Raw genomic sequence first — 17396 nt, 5'->3', positions numbered from 1 at the left:
TAATAGCCTATGCTGTGTGCATACCCCCTTGTCTTACTGTATCCGCTAGGAACTTAAACGTTCAATACTAGTTAGACACACTTCCAGACTCAGCAACCAAGCTCTGTGGTTTCCCAGAGTGATGAGCGCCTTCATCAGTTCCTCCCAGACGAAGTTGACACGTCATTACAAAGGGCCACGTTTGAAGAATAATGATTTATAAAGTTCTCCTGAACTTTAGCAGTTGACGACAACCAACTCGCTCCGAGTGACGCCTTTTCAGTGAATGGATGGTTCGTGAGTTAGTATGGTTTTAAGCCGCTTTTAGCTATATTGAGGCAACATCTCGGCGAAGGGGCGGTCGGGTAGCCTGGTGGTTAAAGCGTTCGCTCGTCACGCCGAAGACCCGGTGTGGATTCCCGACATGGGTACAATGTGTAAAGCCAATTTCTTGTGTCCCCCGCCGTGATATTGCTGGAATATTGCTAAAAGCGGCGTAAAACCATACTCACTCACTCACTCAATGAACTTCAGCAGTTGACGACAACCAACTCGCTCCGAGTGACGCCTTATCAGTGAATGAATGGTTCGTGAGTGAATATGGTTTTACGCCGCTTTTAGCTATATTGAGGCAACATCTCGGCGAAGGGGCGGTCGGGTAGCCTGGTGGTTAAAGCGTTCGCTCGTCACGCCGAAGACCCGGTGTGGATTACCGACATTGGTACAATGTGTGAAGCCAATTTCTTGTGTCCCCCGCCGTGATATTGTTGGAATATTGCTAAAAGCGGCGTAAAACCATACTCACTCACTCACTCACATCTCGGCGGAGTAAATAAATAGACCTGCTCCATGATCATAAGAAGTTTCTACTAAAAGAGTCCATTGTATCCGACTATATCATAAGGATGTTTTTATGGGTCACTCAAACAGTGGACCGCCTCCGTGGTCTTATGGTAGAGCGTCCGCCCGGAGAGCGGAAGGTCCGGGGATCGATCCCCAGCCGCGTCATACCAAAAGACGTTAAAAGATGGTACTTGTTGTTACCCTGTCTGGCGCTCGGCATTAGGGGGCTAAAACAAGGACTGGTCGGCTCGGAGTCAGTATACTGTGTCTGAGTGGGGTATTCATGTTAAACTGCGGTATGGTATCTCAGTGTGCTAGCACTATAAATCGGCATCAGTCCGGACTAGTACAAGCAATAGAAAACATTGTCATTTGTGAATGATAAGTGGCGAGATGGTGAAGAAACCAGATCTTGAGATATGGGTGTTACAGACACATACGATAAAGCTGCGGTAACCTTATTATCTGTGTTTCTCCATGTAAATGATTTTGATATTGACATGTCGCTACACAGAGCTACAGGCTGTTCCATAGTGTTTTCCTAATACATATATAGAATCTGCACCAATGTATTGAAATATTAATATATAATCAAATACTGTTTATGAATTGCTGACTAACATTTTCACCTTCTGGTATTTATATGTTCTAATGACTTAGAATGCAAGATCTTCCGTTCTCCGGGCGGACGCTCTACCACTTGACCACGGAGGCGGTCTTCTATTGTGAGATGTTCATGTGTTTTATTGATGAAAGACGTTTTTGTTTGGTCTACTACACTGATTATGAGTAAAAGGCAATTTAGACATGATCAGAAAAACAAAAAAGAGATGCTAAAACAACAAAGTGGGAAATTGTTCACAAGTCAGACAGCTTCTGTATCATTTTGTTCGTCAGATGTTTGGGTAAAAAATAACGGTTTGAGTTACGGAAATGTCAGCTTAAAGCCGGACAAAGGAGAGAGCTCGAGGTGGTGAGGTCGCAGACGTTGGACATCTTAGGGACAGCAAGGAGTATCTGTATTGCGCGCATCTGGTCCTCCTCACCGACGGCGGTAGAATCCTGATAGCGGAGGAGTGTAGCTCTGCCATTTATAATAAAATACGGAACACCCTGGCTTAACGTGCAGTTAACATATATAATCGATAACCCCAATATATTAACCCCGTCAGTTTATGTCCAGAATACCCTGATTAATGTGGAACAAATACCATGGGATTTCAAAGAAATTTAAATAAATGACACCTGCTAACAAAGTTTAAACCCAAATGAAAAGTAATGGTCTCTACTTTTCTTTTTCTTGAAAGATATAAATAAGGTTTGGTTTGATGAGACTGTGTCCGTAATATTCGACTTAGTTTGGCCATAATTATTACCGACATGAAGGATACTAAAACTACAAGCAACCTTGGCCATATCCATGTCAAGGACATTCAAACAATCACTTATTTTAGAAACTGCTAAAGCAAAGCAAATTCTGGGATGTTCCTTTTGTAAAGATAAAGTTTTGCATCAACCAAACACTCCGATACACAAAATAGACATTACAGTTTCGTCTGTATCAAATTCAATCAGTTTTAGAGAGTTTTAAGAGAACAGAAATTCTCTATTATCGTGTACATAGTTTCAACATTTCAACCGTTACCTATGGTTGAGCTGATTGGATAATCCTCTTTAAATATAAATTACCTATGCAAGAGCATAACCAGTCTAGATTGTCCGCCGAAATAGATCCCATTCGTCGTAAAGGGTTAAATAGCTTTGATCATTATATACTGAATCACAAAAGAAACGTCACCATGGATAGATATATGAGAAACCTTACACTGTAAACATACTTTGAGACATATTAAAAAGATGAAACTTGGCAAAACTGATCATCAAGGTTGAAATTAAAGTGTCAAATGTTCTTAAAGTGAAACACAACATTAGTCTCTTAGAAAGTGGCATCACAAGTCCGTATCTCGTGTGTCCGCCATGTTCATTGATGACTGCCGTGCAACATCGATACATGGAATGGATGAGGCGGATGAGGCCATAGGCGCTTGAGCCCACACTCTGAGGAACGCCTGACGCAGTTCAGCTGCAGTTGTCGGCCTTGGTCGGACGTCATTCAGCCGTCTTTGAATCTCGCCCCACAGGTGCTCAATGGGATTTAAATCGGGACTGAGGGCAGCCCACTGCATGGTTCTGATGCCATCCTGCTGGAGGAAGTCTCTTGTTGCCCTCGCAGTGTGGGCACGGGCGTTATCATGCTGAAACCCGTGATTGCGGCGACGTGACAAATGAGGTATGGCGTGTGGTCTCAAGACTTGATCAATGTACCGAGCTTCTGTGACACCATTGCCTCTCCCTGGACCGATGTTCTGGAAGACCACAGGGCCGACCCTCGGTGCAAGACCAATTCCACCCCACACCATGATGCTCGGACCACCCCACGAATGTCTCTCAACAACACAAGCATCCGAATAACGTCCCCCACGGCGTCGCCAGACTCTCTCTGCCATCTGCAGTTGAGATACAGTAAAGGCTCTCGTCTGAGAAGAGGACTCTTCTCCAATGCTGGTGCTGTGTTGCCCACTGAAGACGGTGGTGTCAGAATTGGTCCTCGGTGTGGCCTGTGACAGTGGAGGTGTCTGCTCGTCAATCGTCGACGCACGGTGGGTGTTCGCACTAATGTGTCGCCGGTGTGTCCCCACGGTCTGTCGAACAGTTTCCGCAGCAGTAACAAAGCGATCTTGAAGATGCTGTCGCACAATCTGACGATCCTGGTCGGGTGACCCTTGGTCTTCCACTACGTGGTCGGTCATCTGTAGTGTTGGTGGTCTGGTACCGTTGCTGGAGCCTGTATATGGTCCTTACGTTGACTTGAAATGCATTGGCTACTTGCCGGCCGTTTGTCGAGCTTGCAATCGCCCAAGGGCTTGGTGTCGCTGATTTCTTGTCAATTTTGGCATGTGGTAGCAATTCAATAACGAATGAATGTTATCCGATCTGGTGTGGATTTTTATAGGGCAAGAAACTGGGGAACGCATGTGCATTTCAATTTGCACGGAACTCATGTGCATCGGGTTACCATGGCCGTTGCCGTGGTGCGTTTGGGCGATCGGTTTTATTGTCATCTGCTTTGGTTTTTGTATCATCAAATTTCAATTTTCCGGACAAGGTAATGTTAAATTTTAGAAACTTTGACAAAAATTACCCAGATATTTCAATGACAACTTTTCATGCAATGTAACTTGGGGTGACGTTTCTTTTGCGGTTCAGTATATATATGAATGGACCATTGAAAATCAGTCATTAATAAAAGCGACCAAAACCATTTCTATAATCACAAGGAAATCTTTTGAATTTGCACACATTGTAGGATGAAGAGGTCGATGGTTCTTAAATTTTATGATTTTCAACCATATTCCTTGTATGATAAGGAACTTATAAACACATACATACCATGTCAGCTCTGTGAGATGTCACTCATCTCGACATAGGAACCATGTCTTTATGTAAATTAAACAATAAATCGTAACTAAACTCTTCCCGTAATCATAAGAACTATCTGCTAACAGCAGAGTCCGTTGTTCGATTCTGACTATATCATGAGCATGTGTTTATGAATCATTGTAAAATAAAGATGATTCCATGGCCAGGTGTTCACGAACAGGTGAGCAGATCCTGCTCAACCGGTGGCACCTGTCACAAACACATGCACAGGCAAATAACTCAGTCTCTAACTGCATTCATATATCTTTTTCTAAGGTTGGTCCTACTGATAGAAACAAATCAAAATACCTTATTATCAATATACGTGTTTTCATCAAACCTCTGTCAAGGTTTTGGTCCAAATATGAAAGACTTCTTAAAGAAGCCTCAACAAATTTTTGAGAGTTTTGAAAAGTTGACTCCTATCTTAGATCTAGCACCACTTCGTGTGGAGCTGATTGCTTCATTCACGTCATTGTCGTTGCACGCAACCCTTTCTCCTTCCGTCTACATCATACAGGAGATGAGGGAAATGTAGGCTGTAGCATGTACGAATGCGAGATATGTCATGCCGAGCACTATGGAACAAGATTCAGTTATGAACGTTGTGTTTCTTGCAGCAAATGAGAAAGATGTTTAAGATTCTATTCCAAATTTCTACATCAAATGTCGAGGTTGCCAGAGTAGACAGGAATGTTATCAAAACTGGGATAAGGTCTCCAACGTATGCAGGGGACATGGCTTAACATGTATCTAATGTAGAGGACATGGCATAACATGTATCTAATGCAGAGGACATGGCATAACATGTATCTAATGCAGAGGACATGGCTTAACATGTATCTAATGTAGAGGACATGGCATAACATGTATCTAATGCAGAGGACATGGTATAACATGTATCTAATGCAGAGGACATGGTATAACATGTATCTAATGCAGAGGACATGGTATAACATGTATCTAATGCAGAGGACATGGCTTAACATGTATCTAATGTAGAGGACATGGTGTTACGTGTATCTAATGCAGAGGACATGGTATAACATGTATCTAATGCAGAGGACATGGTATAACATGTATCTAATGTAGAGGACATGGCATAACATGTATCTAATGTAGAGGACATGGTATAACATGTATCTAATGCAGAGGACATGGTATAACATGTATCTAATGTAGAGGACATATATAACATGTATCTAATGCAGAGGACATGGTATAACATGTATCTAATGTAGAGGACATGGTATAAGATGTATGTAATGTAGAGGACATGGTATAACATGTATCTAATGCAGAGGACATGGTATAACATGTATCTAATGTAGAGGACATGGCATAACATGTATCTAATGTAGAGGACATGGTATAACATGTATCTAATGCAGAGGACATGGTATAACATGTATCTAATGCAGAGGACATGGCTTAACATGTATCTAATGTAGAGGACAAGGCATAACATGTATCTAATGTAGAGGACATGGTGTTACGTGTATCTAATGCAGAGGACATGGCTTAACATGTATCTAATGTAGAGGACAAGGCATAACATGTATCTAATGTAGAGGACATGGCATAACATGTATCTAATGTAGAGGACATGGTGTTACGTGTATCTAATGTAGAGGGCATGGCACAACATGTATCTAATGTAGAGGACATGGCATAACATGTATCTAATGTAGAGGACATGGTATAACATGTATCTTATGCAGAGGACATGGCATAACATGTATCTAATGTAGAGGGCATGGCATAACATGTATCTAATGCAGAGGACATGGCATAACAAGTATCTAATGTAGAGGACATGGCATAACATGTTTCTAATGTAGAGGACAAGGTATAACATGTATCTAATGTAGAGGACAAGGTATAACATGTATCTAATGTAGAGGACATGGCATAACATGTATCTAATGTAGAGGACATGGTATAACATGTATCTAATGTAGAGGACATGGCATAACATGTATCTAATGCAGAGGACATGGTATAACATGTATCTGATGTAGAGGACATGGTATAACATGTATCTAACGTAGAGGACATGGTATAAGATGTATGTAATGTAGAGGGCATGGCATAAGATGTATATAATGTAGTGGAAATGGTATAACATGTATCTAATGCAGAGGACATGGCATTACATGTATCTAATGAAGAGGGCATGGCATAACATGTATCTTATGCAGAAGACATGGTATAACATGTATCTAATGTAGAGGGCATGGTATAACATGTATCTAATGTAGAGGACATGGCATAACATGTATCTAATGTAGAGGACATGGCATAACATGTATTTGATGTATAGGACATGGCATAACATATATCTAATAGAGAGGGCATGGCATTACATGTATCTAATGCAGAGGACATTGTATAACATGTATCCAATGCAGAGGACATGTCAGAACATGTATGTAATGCAGAGGACATGGCATAACATGTATCTAATGTAGAGGGCATAGCATCACATATATCTAATGCAGAGGACATGGCATAACATGTATCTAATGTAGAGGACATGGTATAACATGTATCTAATGTAGAGGACATGGTATAACATGTATCTGATGTAGAGGACATGGTATTACATGTATCTTATGCAGAGGACATGGCATAACATGTATCTGATGTAAAGGACACGGCATAACATGTATCTAATGCAGAGGACATGGTATAACATGTATCCAATGCAGAGGACATGGCATAACATGTATCTAATGTAGAGGACATGGTATAACATGTATCTAATGCAGGGGACATGGCATAACATGTATCTAATGCAGAGGACATGGTATAACATGTATCTAATGCAGGGGACATGGCATAACATGTATATAATGCAGAGGACATGGTATAACATGTACCTAATGTAGAGGACATGGTATAAGATGTATGTAATGTAGAGGACATGGTATAAGATGTATGTAATGTAGAGGACATGGTATAAGATGTATCTAATGTAGGGGGCATGGCATAGCATGTATCTAATGTAGAGGACATGGTATAACATGTATCTAATGTAGGGGACATGGCATAGCATGTATCCAATGTAGTGGACATGGCATAACAAGTATCTAATGTAGAGGACATGGCATAATTTATATATATATAATAGAGAGGACACGGCTTAACATGTATCTAATGCAGAGGACATGGTATAACATGTATCTAATGTAGAGGACATGGCATAATTTATATATATATAATAGAGAGGACATGGCTTAACATGTATCTAATGTAGAGGACATGGCATAACATGTATCTAATGTAGAGGACATGGTATAACATGTATCTAATGCAGTGGACATGGCATAACATGTATCTAATGCAGAGGACATGGTATAACATGTATCTAATGCAGAGGACATGTCATAACATATATGTAATGTAGAGGACATGGCATAACATGTATCTAATGTAGAGGACATGGTATAACATGTATCTAATGTAGAGGACATGGTATAACATGTATCTAATGTAGAGGACATGGTATTACATGTATCTTATGCAGAGGACATGGCATAACATGTATCTAATGCAGAGGACATGGTATAACATGTATCTGATGTAGAGGACACGGCATAACATGTATCTAATGTAGAGGACATGACATAACATGTATCTAATGCAGAGGACATGGTATAACATGTATCTAATGCAGGGGACTAGGCATAACATGTATCTAATGCAGAGGACATGGTATAACATGTATCTAATGTAGAGGACATGGTATAAGATGTATGTAATGTAGAGGACATGGTATAACATGTATCTAATGTAGAGGACATGGTATAACATGTATCTAATGCAGAAGACAAGGTATAACATGTATCTAATGTAGAGGACATGGCATAACATGTATCTCATGCAGAGGACATGGCATAACATGTATCTAATGTAGAGGGCATGGCATAACATGTATCTAATGTAGAGGATATGCCAGAACATGTATCTAATGCTAAGGGCATGGCATGATAAAATTCATTTTGCATGTAACATTAATCTTCAGTTGGTGTTTGAATATTGTGTCTTTTTGTTAGGAAAATGTTACGGTAATTGTGAGAAAGCAGCCTTTGAGGTATTTATGAGACCAGATTCAGTGTTAATGAGCATGGGCACATGGAGTTTCAATAAATCAATATGGTTCAGGTTTGTGATCAATACATGCTAGTTACGTAGCAAGGGTGCTGCTGCATTAGGCTGCACACATCTCTGTCGCCATGGAAACTGATCAGTTGTTTGTTGAAATTGGCACTCTTGAACGCTGTCTTATAACCATGGCAGATAATAAATGGTTAAAATCGATTTTCCAACTGATAACCGATGGAGGGAAGACCTTGATGAAAATCTCGCTCGTAAAAAGTTTACCCAACTCTTTGCTTAGGAGTGATCCACGATTCACCAGGCGATAAGGGACAAAATGATATTTTTATCTCGCATATCATAGGCATATGTGCCATTCAGATACATCTAAGATCTATGAGCTGAAATGTGGATTTAAGGCGTTGTCGAGAGAGCCTGACAGGTAAACAGCGGAGCCTTGTATTGTTGTTTAATAGAGTGAGTGGGTGAGCGTTTAGCTATATATAAGCAATATCACGACAGATGTGCCAAAGTGAGTGAGTGAGTGAGTCCGGGTGTCCGGCGTGACGAGCGAGGCTACCCGACCGCCCCAGATGCGACAGAAATGAGCATCACACATTGTACCCATTTGGGGAGTACATGATAGAGGTCAACACGCGAGTGTGTATTGGGATGGTAAAAATCCTACATTAGGAAAAACCCATTGTATTTAGCTTGGCTTGGCGAGAAATATTAGTGTTTATTCCTTACACAGGATATCTGCCTTTCCCAAAGCACACAGGTGTGCTAAACTCTTCATCATATAAAGTCATTCTTAAATTACGGAAGGTAGGCAGTGTAAACGTGGTTTATGTGTTCCAAATTGCACCATCAAGTGTCACAATTATTATTGATTTCAAACGTAACGTTCCTAACCCCAAGCACCACCACAGACCATGACTCCAGGCTCTCTTCAGTTATTATCAACATTGTTCTCGAACAGTAGGCAGAAAGGTACAATGGGATTTAACGTCGCGTTTAAGATTATTGCACTTATATGTAGGAATTGGGGCACATAATAATAATAATGGACATATCTCTTCGACGTATACAACCAAGAGTGCATGCAATACATGATACAATTCTTTGAAACACAATTGAACATAATGTTCTTTTTAACCGCCTGTCCATATCTCACTTCTTTTATCTTTGTAAGAAAGCTAACATTGTCAGTTCCTCTGTTGAGACATTAAGCGTTAGTTGAGTGGGCCCTTACTGTGGCAGAGTGATGCCTGCTAAAATGTGGTGTTTGCTTTAAACTCAAGTCAGTACAGAAAGGTGGCGACATAATAGCCTATGCTGTGTGCATACCCCCTTGTCTTACTGTATCTGTCAAGAACTTAAACGTTCAGTAATAGGTAGACACACACCCAGACGCAGTAACAGCGCTTTATGGCTTCCCAAAGTGTTCAACGCGTTACTTGGGTATTCCCAGACAAGGACGACAGTTCAAATCATTACAGAGGACTCCGTTACAAGGAATCTGACTTAGTTTTCCCCCAGGAAATCTGTTCCTGGGGATGCCTCATCAGTTAATGACCAATTGCCATGGTAGTTATATAGCTTGTGGAGTGAGTGAGTTGGGTTTAACGCCGCTTTTAACAGTATTCCAGTTATATCGCGGCGTGTCAGCTTAATGTGGGAGGAAAGCCCGAAATGATGCAGGTCTCAGACGTTTACCACTTCGGTGAAACCCACGAGCACGGGTATGGTGCTGACAAACCTAGAAACATAATCGGGGCGAACCGGGATTCGACCCCACAATCATAGGTTTCTGGCGTGCACAAGGGCCGCAACTCTGCACAGCGAATCGCGGCGCCTTAGACGACTGGGCCACTCGTGCTCCCTAAAGCTTGTGGAATACCTCGACCCATGATAGTTATAAAACTGGTGGAATACCTCGACCCATGATAGTTATAAAACTGGTGGAATACCTCGACCAATGATAGTTATAAAACTGGTGGAAAACCTCGACCCATGACAGTTATAAAACTGGTGGAAAACCTCGACCCATGATAGTTGTAAAACATACAGAGATTTTTTAGCAACAAAGATTTCCAACTTATGATTCTCTCATTAATAGACACGTAGACATATCTGAATGTCAAGGAGTGACATGGTTGACACATGAGATAATGTGGATTTGGTATTGAGGATTGATGCAATAAACATTTCTTCAGCCTAGAGACACAAAGAGCAGAACATATTTTTAGGCGCCAACGGCAGATTGGTATACAAATATCTTGTACGAAACACTTACTTGTATCTATTTTATCTGAGATCTATTTCACCGCGTCGACATTTGAGAGACGTGGAGGGGAGCTAATAATAACACAAGCTGATGTAAAACACAAGCTGGCAAACGTTTTTGAATTTATCATCTTAGTTTGCAAACTTAGATGTAAAAAATCCTACAACCCACCGCTCGTAAGGCCATCTTAAAATATTAGCACGATTCTAAAACCTTATTGAAAGTCGCTAAGCTAAGTGATCAAAATGACACTGTCTTAAAACAAAATAATCAACAAGTTACTTTGATAAATATAGCCCGGGTGAGACTTCACATTTAATAACATGGGTGGTTTACGTGTCTACTCATATTGCTGACCTTTGGATGGAACAATATTAAAAAGCTCTCGTTTTCTATTCCGTGAGCATATGTAGATTTGTCAGTATCATCCGTCTTAGTGTGACAACCATTGTAACAAGGCAGTGAGTGCTATGTGAATTGCCGGGCAGACGAAAGCATACACTTGAAAATTGGAATAGATCAAAAGATTTCTACGTAACCTAAACGTTACTTGTCCCGTGAAGATCCGGGGTAGAATGCTTGCTGTAAAAAGGCGACTATACCTTTCGTAAGAGGCGACTAACGGGATCTGGTGGTCAGCCTCGCTGACTTGGTTGATGCATGTTATCGTACCCAAATTGCGTTGATCGATGTTCATGATGTAAATCACTGGATTGTCTGGTCCAGACTCGATTATTTACAGACCGCCGTCATACAGCTGAAATATTGCCTAGTGCAGCGTTAAACAACAAAACAAACAAAACAAACAAACAAAATACTAGGCTGAAAGCATTCACCGAAACACTGAAAAGTTAAGAGTAAAAAAACCCAACAACCCTTTCGTTGGAAAAAACACGTGCAGCAGTGAAAAAATCGCTGAACACCTGTTTTCGCGAACACGTGCAGAAATGGTATTAACTACGATGAATAGTTGCCGAAGGAATGAGGCTAATTGATGCCAACCTTTCCCAGACTGCAAGAAACGTAACTGTGCAATCATCGTCACACTGTTGGAACGTAGCAGCCAGACCTGTAATACATTGGACTGGGCACTATCCTCCGACACCGAACCACCAACTACTGAAGACGCGCAGAGGTACGAGTAACAACGGATTTCCAATGACGCCATCCGACAACATCGTCGAGAGGCGTGCTCGCGGTTTTCACAATCGCTAGAATTGGAGACTGTTTACTTGTGAACTAACTCAAACTGATGACGACAGCACCTTCACCACTCTGCTCATTCCTGTGTAGTCAGATCGCGACGCCCTCGTTGCACGTCAACAGACGCCACGTGCACGTCAACAGACGCCACGTGCACGTCAACAGACGCCACGTGCACGTCACCTGTAGTGAGATACTCAATGATGTGATGCAATGTCGCCTATAACAGCCTTCTCAAATACATCACAGTCGATTGACCATTTATATTCTAATTTTAGCAATCAAACATCCGTGTATAATCTCTTATGCCCGGCAGTTTATATATGAGAATTACACGGGCATAAATGGAATAACAGTACATGTAGATCTACACGTAGATAAAAACAGTTCTTGTAGGTCTGTAACTGCCTGTCAGACATAATCCTACGGTGGCCCTTAAGGGACATGGAGTCTGTTTTTCAATATATTGATATTTCACTTACTGTTATCGTAAACTTTTGCAAATTAACACGATTTGTCATGAAAATTTGTGATAAATCAAGTATAAAGCAGATATTGAATCGCTGAAAAGTGAAGCGAAAATGTCAAAAACTAAAATGAAAATATCAAAAACAAAAACGAAAATTTAAAAAACATAAGTGAAAATGTCAAAAACTAAAATGAAAATACAGAAAAGTATTTCCACCGCGGTGATAACGTTTCAAACGTGGTGGAAATACTTTTCATCGCGGTGGAAATACTTTTCTGTATTTTCATTTCAGCTTTTGACATTTTCATTTTTGTTTTTGACATTTTCATTTTAGTTTTTGACATTTTCGCTTCACATTTCAGCGATTCAATAGCTACTTGAAAGTACCTTTTCCATGTTTTCGGTTGTTTTTATGCATGATTTATCACACATTTGTATGACAAATTGTGTTAATTTGCAAAAGGATACGATAAAAGTAAGTGAAGTATCAAAATATTGAAAAACAGACTCCATGTCCCTTATGGGCCACCGTATAATCTACCGTGGATGTTAAAGTGTTGAACTGAATACTTAGTAATCAATAATTCGAAATAAGTAAAGAATTGTGGAACAACAGAAAGTGTGGATTAAAAGAACTGAGTGACACGTACATTAATGTGGCTGCTCAATTCGAAAGCAAGACTAACGTATACAGCTCTTCCAAATAGCAAAGGGTATATATGGACGTTGGCAGTTATGTCCTTGGCTCTATAGGCCAGAGTCAGTGTCATAACTCTTCAGATTTAATAACCCAGTGGTGTACAGTCTGTGAGGGAATGATGGCTTTGGAATAAATATGTAAACAATATTCTCTTAAGGTTAAGATGTAGTGGCTGTGTGGTTCGTTTCCGTCTGCCGTTACCTTGGTTCTTTTTTGTTCATGACATATGAATTGTTCGATATGCATTACTTAGAAGTTGACACCTACTTCACCAGATTCACCTCCCTCAATACCCTACTAAGAACCAACGGCAGAAACACTACACAAATGCCAAGAACCAAGAACCTAAAGTTGTAGTTAATCCAATTGACTGTAACTGTGGGCGATCCTACGTAGGTGAAACATCCCGCCTCATCAACACCTGAATCAAAGACCATCATGTCAAAGACCATCAGTATTATAATGTTATTGTCATTGTTTAACCTACCATGTATGCAATTGTTGTTACTGTTAATCCTCCAATTACTATATATATTCTGTACCATATTCGTTATTCAGCCTTGCTTGACAACATACGGTAAACGGATCTATACCGAAACGTCGCAAAACAGTATATAAAGAAGTTGTTATCCATAAATTGAGTCTACTATGATCATGACATGTTTGACATTGCCAGTTCCATCATTGTCATTCCAGTGGTTTTACTACGGCTGTAGTGTGGCGCCAGCTAAAATGTGTTGTTTGCTTGAGACTCGAGTCAGCACAGACAGGGGGAACAAGATGGGAAATTCTGTGTGCATACCCCCTTGTCTCGGAGTATCTGTGGAGAATGTAAACGTAAACAGATAGACACCCACTCAGACGCAGTAAGCGACCTCTATGGCTTCCTCAAGTGATAAACGCCTCAGCGAAGGACAATTGACTTAGGTTTCTTGGACTTCATCAGTTGGCGACCACAGTTAAAACACTCTTTTAAAGCTTGCTCTCATCTGTAAACATTGCCGTGGTAGTTTAACTCCCAGTTAGGAACCGTCAGTGGCATTTTATGGAACAGAAGCGACATTACAGTAACAGGTAGAATATAAAACGTCAACGCCAGACACTAACCAGACTCGATTATCAGTAATGAGTACTGCGCAATTGCGACCCCCATTTTGCACGTCAACAAAAGGGCAAAATAGAGGTGAAAAAATGGACAACTGAAAATTAGTGATGACACCAGATGTTCGCGAAAAGGGTAAGCACTCTCCAACAAAAAACACAGTGGTTTTTTTTGTCTGACATTATTATAGGCTAAAGACTTTTTGTATTGTTGGATTTTTTGGCTGATTTATGTTCCAAATCCAATCGAAATAAATTATGAAGTATAAAGTGATGGATTTGGTCGGGCCAGAAGCCCATAATTGTGGGTTCGAATCCCGGTAGACCTGATTATGTTTCTAGGTTTGTCAGCACTATATCCGTGCTCGTGGGTGTCGCCAAAGTGGTAAACGTCTAAGACCTGTATCAAATCGGTCTTTCATCCCATATCAAACTGATACACCTTTATATAACTGGAATACTGTTCAAAGCGGCGTCAAAAACACCCGACTCACTCACTACATGTACTTAGGAACGGCTCAAGGTAAAAAAGGAAACATAGAAATGTGAAGCGGAAGTGATATGCTGTTGTAGGTCAATGTACATAACACACGACGGTATGGGTGAGTGAGTTGGGTTTAACGCCACTTTTAACAGTATTCCAGTTATATCGCGGCGTGTCAGCTTAATATCGGAGGAAAGCCCGAAGTGATGCAGGTCTCAGACGTTTACCACTTTGGTGAAACCCACAAGCACGGGTATGGTGCTGACAAACCTAGAAACATAATCGGGGCGAACCGGGATTCCAACCTACAATCATAGGTTTCTGGCGTGCCCAAGGGACGCAACTCTGCACAGCGAATCGCGGCGCCTTAGACGACTCGTCCACCCGTGGCACCCACGACGGTATGAAGTGGACACGCAAGGCAAGAGGATGATCACGCTGACACTCACAGTAGGCGGTTCATTTGTGAACATGTGCTGATTTAAGGGGACGAACCACAGTGGAGATTTGAGTTTCATCACACTGTTAATACATTTGTCCGTTTGATTAAACGGTTAAGATGCTCATACCAAATTAAGTCCATTCATCGACCCCTCTGCATCACAAATGGGGTCCCCTGCATGATTCGCATTTCCTGCGGCTGTACATCATCACACAAGTCTCTACTGTTTCCCATAACTATATACAACTGTATATATATGCCTGGTCCCATGAAAATTAGCATTGGTCTTCAGCAGCCCATGCTTGTCGTAGGAGACGACTAACGGGATCAGTATGCTGACTTGGTTGATGCATGTCATCGTATCCGAATTGCGATATCCGATGTCAATTCTGACCTACCGATTCAATGAGTCTTTGCTTACGACCAGGACACGTTGCTGGGGACAATTCTAAGCCGGAAACCCCATGGGGAGAATCTCTTTTGTGAGAGGTACTAATTCTAGACTACCAATGCTTTATCTCAAAACTCTAAAGGTCTGCGTCTGTCACTAATTACGTTTTACTTCAGTTTTTCTTGCAAAGGGCAAATTTTTCGCATCGAAATTCAATAATAAAGAAGGTCACTCTTGCGCTAAAAACTACGTGCTGCAGAAAATCATTTTACCAATACACGTTTTTTACATCAACGGAAGCCATTTTTTGTCCAATTATTTCTGAGACTTTTTTAAACTTCAAGTGTGAACAATCAACGTTATGACAAAACTTTTAAACTTTTGACAAGTTAACTGCAATCTGAACTATAACAATACCTTGTGTGGAGCTACTCCCGGATCTCATTCATGTGGCAGTGACCGCCTCCGTGGTCTAATGGTAGAGCGTCCGCCCGGAGAGCGGAAGGTCCGGGGGTTTGATCCCCGGCCGCGTCATACCAAAAGACGTTAAAAGATGGTACTTGTTGTTACCCTGTCTGGCGCTCGGCATTAAGGGGCTTAAAGAAGGACTGGTCGGCTCGGAGTCAGTATACTGTGTCTGAGTGGGGTATTCATGTTAAACTACGGCATGGTATCTCAGTGTGCTAGCACTATAAATCGGCATCAGTCCGGACTAGTACAAGCAGCCACACACACACACATACACGTGCATGCACGTCGCTATATAAGTGCAACCACTGCTATTTCAGTCAATAAGGAGTGAGTGAGTTGTGTTTACCGCTTTGAACACTATTTCAGATACATCACGGGGTGTAGTCGGTTTAAGACATTTTCCACTTAGGGGAAAGCCACGAGCACGTGTATTGTGCTGACAAATCAAGAAACATAATCGGGACGAGACGGGATTCGAACCCACAATCATAGGTTTCTGGCAACACTGGATAGCGAATTAAGGCGCCTAAGAGTGAGTGAGTTGGGTTTAACGCCGCTTTTGACAGTATTCCAGTTATATCACGGCGTGTCAGCTTAATATGGGAGGAAAGCCCGAAGTGATGCAGGTCTCAGACGTTTACCACTTCGGTGAAACGCACGAGGCGGGGCGAACCTGGATTCGACCCCACAATCATAGGTTTCTGGCGTGCCCAAGAGACGCAACTCTGCACAGCAAATCGAGGCGCCTTATACGACTCGAAGGGGATTTGAACACACAGTCATAGGATTCTGGCGCCACCTTTTCCTATTTTCTTTCGTTATATCGGGACGGTCGGGTAGCCTAGTGGTTAAAGCGTTCGCTCGTCACGCCGAAGACCCGGGTTCGATTCCCGACATTGGTACATTTCGGGTGTCCACCGCCATGATATTGTTGGAATATTGCTAAAAGTGGCGTAAAACGATCCTCACTCACTCACTTTCGGTAAATCAGCAAAGACACACATGTCGTAAAACTATCAACTGGGTCACAGACGTCTATAGTTTCAAGTGCTAGTACATGGTTAAATTGCCCCGATTGCCACCAATATGTATTTAAGGAAAACGGAGGCGATTTTAGCAACAAGAAGAGTCGAAAAATATATGGAACACAATATGATATAATTTTTTTATAGATATTGTGTTTTCACATTTTATAACATGGTCTGGTAAACAATGGTACACGAGTGTGTGTTTTCATATTGCTGTTACACGTGCATTACGCGTTTTGCATATGTGAACATGGAAGCGTGCATTAAAACAGGCTCCAGATCCTGGCCCCTTTAAATCATCGTACAACAAGCACCGTAATTGCTCCCCTCTTTGAGGTTGACATTTTCTTTTGTTATGGAATATCACATTTTTTTGGCTCTATGTTAAATTCGAATAGATTAATTTTCTAGTCT

Source organism: Haliotis rufescens, unplaced genomic scaffold, assembly GCF_023055435.1.
Source record: "Haliotis rufescens isolate VD_foot unplaced genomic scaffold, xgHalRufe1.0.p SCAF_12, whole genome shotgun sequence".
NCBI classification, from domain to species: domain Eukaryota; kingdom Metazoa; phylum Mollusca; class Gastropoda; order Lepetellida; family Haliotidae; genus Haliotis; species Haliotis rufescens.
The sequence above is the reverse complement of the archived record's forward strand: the minus strand, read 5'-3'. Positions refer to the sequence as shown.